Genomic DNA, 9,176 nt, shown 5'->3' with positions numbered 1-9,176 from the left:
TCCCTGTATTTCCCCAATGTTTCTGCCATTTTGCAGCTGGCCATTCAGGAGTTCTGAGCTACCTCATGGTATTTACTTCACTTTGCCTACCACTAATCTTGGTGGCCATCCCCCCCAACATAGGTGTGCTCTGCTTGGCAGCTTCTACCTTTAAAAAAAATCGTCTTAAATTGATACTGCATAAAAGTGCAATGTCAAAATAGTTCGTTGACGCTACACCGTGAACCTGAAGGAAGCACTTCAGTTTCATCAACCACAGCCACCTGGGGGGTGGGTGGGAGTGGAATTATTTAAAAGTGGGGCATGGGGTGGGTGGACATAGAGTAAAAAAAGGTGGGGAGACCAATGAGTGAGGCTTGTTTCCCACCCCATTTCCTCCCATGTGTGCACTTTTGTCTGTTGCTTCCAACCTCCCCCTTTCTCTCTTTCTCCTTTCCCCTGATCGCAATGAGAAGGAAAGATTGTTACTGTGATAAAGCACTAAAGTGGAGAAGGGGGTTTATATGCCAACAGAGAAACTATAGAACATCAAAGAAGAACAACATTACAATAGCAATTTAAGAGAACAACAGAGAAGCAAAAAAGCACTTTAGGGTGAATTACTAAAGTTAGCCTTTAATCCTTTTAGTGCAGGGGAGTGAGATTTATTTCTTACTTCTGAGTAAACATGCCCAGAAGGGAGGTATGTTAAATAGTGAAAGCAGACTACCTAAAGTGATTGAGTGTCCCCACTACTGCGGTAATGTGAGGGGTCACTGCTGAGCTCATGGGGATTTTCTCAATGGGAATGAGAAAAACTACTTCCATTGGGGAAACAAGAGGGCATGGGCAAAGTCCCTCAGGAAAGAACTACTCCACCTGATGGTTCCAGCATCCCAAGGAAAATTAAATCCATGGGTCTGCACATTTAGTCATGTTGCTATTGTGCTATTGTAGTTTCAGAGGGAAAATATTTTTAAAAAAATTGGGTGAGGAGGGTCAGACATTGGATGGGGAGGGTGGGGGCACTAACACACACTGGCCAGAGAAAGCAGAAGGGGCAGAACAAGGTGAGAATACAAGGGAGGAACAGGCTCTCTAAATGATGATGTGGATGAGATTCACCCAGTAGCCACCCAAACAATTCACAGTAAAGTGCCATGTGACCTGCCGAGAGCCCCAGGCTAACTTTGGGATAATCTGGGTTTTGAAGCCCCGTGTGTCCCCAGACAGAGCAGGTTTGTCTCCAGTAAAAAGCTCAGCAAAGTAGAGAGTGAACAAAACCCATCTCTGTGGAGATCCCCCCACCCCAGCATTAAAATATAAGATGGGTTGGATTTCCAAACTGAAATGTTAGGCCTGTGCAGACATTGTGAAACTAGGTACAATACAAACCATGTGTGGAGGGAAGATCTCGACAGTGGCAACAGCGGGCCTTGCTCCCACCCTGCACATGTTGATTGGACCTTGTGCGCGGAGCTTCTGTGCATAGATTCTCTCTACATCAATACCCTGCATTTTTAGGGCACAGATCACATAGAGGCTTCTCACAAATTAGTGCATGCATGTAGGCTCTATGCATAAGGTCTGATCAATGTGTGAAGGTAGAGGGGTACGATCAAATACCACAGTCCTGATTTCCATGCATCGACTGTAGCTAGATTCAGAATGTCTGCATAGGGCTAGAGAGTCTTGGTTCAAATATAAGCTGGGCCATTAATTGGGAATGCTTTGCCATGACAGTGTGAGAGAACCTCCAGGGATCCATCCAAACTGGTATTCCATTCCTGGGTGAATGCAGTGCACTGACCACCACAGTGCACATAGTATGGTATGTATTCTCACACTGTGGAGCCAGGTATGGTAAGCATTTAAAATTATTTTTATTTTTGTACATCACCTTGAGTTGTCATTGAGTGGAGAGACAATCCATACATTTGATGAATGAATGAATGAATGAATGAATGAATGAATGAATGAAAAGTCCACATGGTAAGGAGAATTTAATCACATATCTCAGTTCCCTACACTACCATTGGTAGAGATAGGATCATAGGAAGCTGCCTTATACTGAGTGAAACCATCGATCCATCTAGCCCAGCATTGTCAACACTGATTGGCAGCAGCTCTCTGGGGTTTCAGGCAGGATTCTTTCCTAGCTTTACCTGGAGATGCTGGGGATTGAACCTGGGACCTTCTACATGCAAAGCACTGAGCTACAGATTTATGGAGCTATAGAGATGTGGTAAAGTTCTCCCCAGTCTGTGGACACATAGTACAGACAACTGGTTCACCTCATGGTTGTTTGTACATGGTGATGATAAATTACCTGTTGGTAAATGATCATCTGTACTCATCCTTCAAAGGTAATCATATCTGGATTTTTTAAGGATGTGAATTCCCTATCCATTTTCTGTGATCCATACCCACCACCCAGCAATCAGAGGAACATTCTGAGAATAATGTGGCATGCTTTGAATATTCTGCTCAACCACTGCTATTTGTAAGTTCTATACATTTGTCTAATTTTGGAACTTAGTTATGTATTACACTTATTATCACTTCTACTGGAGGCAAGTTTCAAAATGCAATGGTAAAAAATACTTTATTTTAAACCTGCTGTGTGGTAACATTTCTGGAGGGCCCTCTGGTTGCAGCAACTCTTTCGGATAAACAACTCTTTCTGATTTGCTTTTGTTCAATCTACCCATAATTTTATTTACAGTGATCATATCCCCTGCTATTTCTTTTCCCCTTTTTACAGAAGGCACTCTGTACCTCTGATTATTTTTCTTGATATACTCTGTATTTTTCCAGTATTACTCTATCCTTTCTGAGAGGGGATTATCAAGTCTGTAAACAGTATGTGAGCTGGATACAGCATTTATTTACATGCCATTTACCTTCTTTTATCATAAAAAAGAATAGCTGCAGAGCATTGGGCTGATTCTTCAGGCAGCTAATGACGACGACTCCAAGCAAACCAATCTGGAGCCCAACCTTATACTTGGAAGTCAGCCTCATTGAACAATTTATTTCCAAGCAAAATTGCTTCACTCAGGTTCACTTAAATCTTGTTCACTTCAATGGGTCTGCTCTAAGTAGGACTAAGATTGGATACAACCTTATATGCCTGCCTGCAAAAGTTCACAGGGCTGCTGGTAGGCTCATCATCCAGACAAGATCATGTGGAGGAATGAGCTGTATGAAGTGGCACCTCCACATAAGATGGGACAGTGGACAACCAGACAAAAACAAGAAAACCTAATTACTAAGAGCTATGGGAAAGTTTACTTGGCAACTAGATAGAAAAGAGATGAAGTGCCAGAGGTTTACCACCCTGCTTTAGTAGACAAAGAGCAAAGGATGAACATGATCCAGTACTCTTTCTTGCCTTCAGAGTTTCATCCATAAAATAGACACAAACCAAATGAACAATAAATTCCACTTCTAGAACACACAGATGTGTACTATAATCAAGCAGTTTTGCACACATTTACTTAATTGGCATATGCAATTCTGAGTGCATTATTTGAGTTTTTATATAATTTGGGATAAATTTGCTATAACTTTGTAGCAGTTTGACAAAGAATTGTAATAAAGAATTTATAGGTAAGTATAAAGATTCGCAGGAACTGGTTAGCACCATAGAAAGCGTTAAGGAGATGTTAGCATCAGAACCCTATATAGTCCCCCCACCCCATACATGCACACACAAACTACCAAACTTTTCTCAGCAATCATGAGGACTAGAAATTTGTTTCGTTCTATGGAAATTTGAGTTTCTTTGAACCTAAATTCCCTGGCAGAATGTTTAGGTTGTCCTGATGCTTGGCATATAGATGACTCTGATCAAACCTAATAATATTTTCCTAAGGATAAATGAGTCCAAATTGAAAGGCATTTTGCATGCTAGAAGTGCTATGGAATTATTATAATAAAACGATGTTAACATTTTAAAGGACATATGTATGCATTCAGAAAGATCACTGCAATTGACTTCTTTGGCCAAGGTTCCAAAGAGAGAGGTGTATCACCTTATTTTACAAGATTGGTTGGGTAAGGCTAACAAATTAATCATTTTCTGCTGCCCTTGGGTGACTGATTTTGGCAGTTGGCCACCAATTCACTAAGCAAGCTTGACCTCTACTTTCCATCTCATTTCGCGTGAAACAGATTTATTCTCAGCTCACCCATGGAGCCACAACTCTATTTATTTGTGAGATTCCTGGCTGGTTGGCCAGAAACCCTGGAGGGGGAGTGTGTGTTGAAGGTTTGTTTTGGATTGGTGTGTGTTGCAGAGGAGGGTTTGTTGCGTCAGAGCCCTTCTCTAAAGCATATTCGCTGTGTGGGGAGACACAAGAGCCATCTCTGTTTCGAGTAAATTAAAATCCCAGTGAAAGGCTGCAGAAACATATCTAATAACTGTGTTAATAAACTCCATGTACTTAATAAAAATAATAAAACAGAAGCAACTATTTGAACTAACACACTGGAGCCAGAACCAGATTGAAAGCTAGGTGAAAATGAATTTTATTAAAGTAAATGTATGCCCATAGTGAATGGGGCCTTTTAGAGCAACACTGAAAGCCCACATCCCATCTATTCTTACCACCATATCAACGTATTAGTAACCCTTAACATTTTCAAGATCATAACAGATTTCTATGAAATTCACTCAATGCTGCATGGCTGTTTTCCTACATTAGTCATTTTTTTTAGTTCTGCTCTGAAACATCCATTTATTTATTTTTTTAAAAATTAAGGTACTATCTGCATATTAGGACATTGGCTCCAGATCCAGCTACAGTTAGCCACAACTAAGTGGCTTTAAAAACAATGGAACAAAAGAATGGCAACTAACTTAAGTCCCGTTGCTTAAAATGGGACTGGTTAGACACAACTATCTTCAGCAGTGCCCAGTATATTCTAACTCTACCCCCGCCCCCTGACGGGTGTCATATCTCCCAACCCTCAGCCTTTTCAGGTTACAGGAGAAGACCACTCTGATGAAGATGAGGATCAGACTGCTCTTCCAGGAGAAAGACAGGCAGTCCCATATTCAGGGACTTTGCAGCCAGAAGATATGGTCTTGCCATCATCCTCTGAGTCAGAAGTGGATCCTCCAGCAGAACCTCCATCTCTCCAGCCGCACAGAAGTCTGAGACTACAGCATCAGGGGAGAGCCATTCAACAGTCCAGCCAGCTCCTCCAGAGGGGGTAGAGCCAACCACACAACAGATCATGGCTGCCTACATAAGGCTTAAGTTGGCTCTAGCTTGCTGCTGAAACAAAATTCTCCTGTGTTTCTAGCATGACAGAGCTCCAGTCAGCAAAGCTCAATCTGAGCTATCTATGGTCCTGACTGCAACTGCCCTATATACAAGAGGGCTTCTGCCTTTACCTAGCTTGCTGGGCCTGGTGCACTTAATTTGCCTGGTGCACTTACCTCTACCTGCTTGACTCAGCCTCACCTTCCTTGACCTAACTGCCATAGACTGGATCTCCTTGCCCAGATCTTCCCCTGCCATATATTAGCTTCCCCATATGACATTAGCTTCCCCGGTGAGCCTCAGATAACCACAGAATGGGAAAATGGGCTTCTCCCAAGGACCCTGCCCCCCTACAGCCACAACATATGATCTTCCAACCTCTGCAGGAAGTAGACTCACCCATCCTGCTGACAAGGACAGGCATGACAGGCCAATGTTAGTATGCTGCTTTGGCTTGAAACAAGCAGGAATCAGCCCAACAATGAAGGCTGACGGTGGGAACATGAGAAAGCCCTGAGAAAGAGCAACAATGGGAGTCATAGTCCAAAACATCTGGAGGGAAGCAGGTTGCAGAAGGCTGTATTAGACAGTTCTAAATGGCAGCCATAGAAGCTTCAGACTTTCCTAGAACTACTATTTCAACCTTAAAACATCAATAGAATGAGTTGCCTTTGCAAAAAAGAAAAGAAAAAAGGCACTCTCCCCTTCACCCTGCAAGCAACTCTGAGGTCCCACATGTAATGGGCTAGTTCACATGATCATGGCAGCTGAAACAAGTCACTGTGGATTAGGATTTCCTTAATTAACCACATTGGCACAGCTTGCCATGTTGTCTGAACCCAGGTGGCATGGCTTGTTTGGGGTGGCAACCCTCAAATAACCCAACACCAACCCACTTCTGGAGAAGAACTGCAGAAGCAATTTTTTTTTTTAAAAAAAAGTTTCTTACAGGAATGAATAGTTTCTCGTTATCCACTGTAGCACATTCATTTGTCTTCCAGGCCTTGCTTATGAAGCTCAAGTGTGTTTAAATGTAAGAGAAGTGCATGAAGCTTGCCTTGTGAAAATGGTGGTTTGTGACCCACTGCAGTGGCAGCCACAGCAGCAGCTTGGGCACTTAATACAACCATGCAACTTCCCAAGTCATGTGGGTCATTACAGGTGCCATGCCATTCATTTTCATTATTTGCATTTGATTTGAAGATGCGGATGGGGGGGAGCAGCACCAGAGTGTGTACGTCAATGCATAATTATGGGTGCAATAACCCTAAGTGGACTGTAGAGCAGGGGCAGGCAGCCCGGCACCCATGGGTGCCAGGGTGCCTTTGGACACCTTTCTTGGTGCCCGCCAAGTTGCCCTACTCCTCCTACTTTCTATTCTTATTTTTTAAAAAATAGCAAAAAAATTTACTGTCAGCTGGGATTGTTTTACAGCAATGTGAGGGCCTCTAGCTGCTCCCATCTCCTTTTCCCATGAATGCCTCTAGGCCTCATGTGGGGCTCAGAGACATTCTTAGGAAATGAAAATGGCAGGTGGCTGTAGGCTGATGCTTTCATCTGCAGTGCACCCATTTTCTGGTGGTTTCTCAGTTGCCAAATGTGCCCATGGCTCCCAAAATGATGCCTAACCCTGCTGTAAAGTCTTTTTGAAAATCCTTGGTGCTGAGCTGGAGGGTATTACCTGGAGTTGGGGTACAGTTTTGTAAGTATGCTTTCACACCAACTAAATTGTCTGCACCAGAAGATAAAATGACACACTGCAAGCAAACATGTCTGTTAAAGCTTCAGCAGCTCCTCCCTTTAGGGTAAAACAGCTTCAGGAAGGGACAATTTGGAGTGGAGAATGCTTTGCCCTTCACTTGTCTACACCTTTCTCAGTGCACTTCCTTCTAAGCCTCTTCCTCTGAATTCCAGATGCAAGTTTGCAAAGGTTTGTCCAAGGCCTAGAAAATAGTCTTCCATTTTGAATCACAATCCTGGCAGTGTGATGGAGTGGGTATTAATTGGGGTTTGACAGTGAAGGACACTGAAACAAAGATCTTACCATGGTTAGAGTAGAACTTGTTTCCCTTTTCCATACATTTGCAAAAATATCCACAGACAAATAGTAGACAGACTCTTTCTTTCATAATACTTCAGTGTCCCCCCTTGTCTTTTGCTGCACAGCACATCAAGTATAGGTTTGATAAAGTCTTTATATTAAATCTAACCATTGGCACCCCCTTTTCTTTCTTCTTCTTCGTAGATAATTCTAATGGGGTTGACTATAATTTAGTGTGTGAATGCTTTGGCAGCTCCTTCCTCCTAGGCCTGCCTCGCTTGGTCTTTTCTGTGGGCTAAGCGATATGAGTGAAATATGGAAGCAGACAGGGAGGAAGTATAGTCAGTATTCATTCATTGCTTATGTTGTACAGGCTGTCAGAACTAATGAAATTTTATGACAGACGGGCAGTGATCAGCTTCCTGGCATTATTTATCTTTCTCGCTCCTGGCTCCATGCTCCTGATGATTTTTCATTCATCTTAAAAAAAAATAAAAATGCCAAGATGACGAAGCACAGACTTCATCTATCCATACAAAACTAGCAAATTGTATCAGGGCATAAATACAATTAGCAGTCACCTGATGTGAGTAATTTAGGAAAGGTATGAGGAATGTTTTATCTCGCAGAATTCTCCAGGAGTATGCTAGGAAATAAACTCTTTCATCTTTTCGTTCCTCAGTGACTTTCCAAAAACTTCTGGAATTGTTCCATGACAGAGGGTTCCTGCCCCAACCCCTATTTCTCCTCCCAGCAGAACAGATGTTTGCAACCACATTATTCAGATTAAGGAATCTGCTGCCTCCCATTTATGCCATTAATTAAGAAAAGTGTCACCAAAGGATGACACATTCATTTGCAATGGCTTCGAAGTAGATGATCCAAATTGATCCAAACTGTATGAGTAAAACTAACTCTTATCTCCACCTGTTAATAAAAAGAGTCATGGGTGGGTACTTGGAATAAAAGAAACCCATAATTTGAAAAGCTAGTGCTGAAAGTTGCTGTTCCTATGAAGGTGATGACCTTTGGTTTTGAACACATACATTGAGTACTGAGTTGATATTCCTGTACCACATCTGAATGAGAAGCAGTGAAATAAAAAATGAAGCCACATTGCAGGACCATAATTTTATTGTCTCATCAATGGACCCACCTCGCAATTCTAAATTGCCATTTTTAAAATTTAGGGTCGATGACCAATGTAAAATCAGTGGTGGGGCTGTTCTGCACACCTATATCGAGTTTCGCTTCTTAGAACTAAGGCTGGCCCTCTCATGAAGCAGGGCAAATCCCCTATTCAGGTGGAGGATCAGGAGTGGTACCAGATCACTCCCCTGTCTCCGTTGGGAGGGCCTCTGCAGGTGCTGCTGCTGATGCACTGGCCCGCTTGCCCACTGTGGCAAGTGCCACAGTGGGAGAGTCGCAAACAGGACTCCTTGGAGGAACAGCTGCCTCCTCCACCTCCTCTCTCTCTCCAAGCCCTCTCACCAAGTGAGAGATCAGGTGGGTGGGCTCTCTGAAGAGGCCGCCTGCCTGCCTGCCCAGTCTGATCTCTCGCTCTGGGAGTCCCCTGATTGAGAGTTCGGGTGGGCAGCCTCTCTGGAGAGGCACCCAGGCCTGAATGCCATGCTTTGAGTAGTCCTTCCTTGAAGTGTGGCATTTGGGTGTGGGCACCATCCTCCTGGTCTCTCTCTCATCCGAGGGTGGGGGGAGGAAGAGGAGGAGAAGATGGTGTGGCATGGCATAGTTACTGTGCCTGCTGCAGCGGCAGTGTGTCCTCCTGCCTCAGGCGGGACATCTTGTACTGCAACTGCGTCGAACATTAGTGTAATAGTTACTTGACTTATTTCATCTGATCTGAATGTTTTGATACATCTCAT

This window comes from Heloderma suspectum, chromosome 2 (genome assembly GCF_057233095.1).
Source record: "Heloderma suspectum isolate Gila_16-S chromosome 2, 16-S_ref, whole genome shotgun sequence".
NCBI classification, from domain to species: domain Eukaryota; kingdom Metazoa; phylum Chordata; class Lepidosauria; order Squamata; family Helodermatidae; genus Heloderma; species Heloderma suspectum.
Note: the sequence above shows the minus strand (reverse complement) of the source record.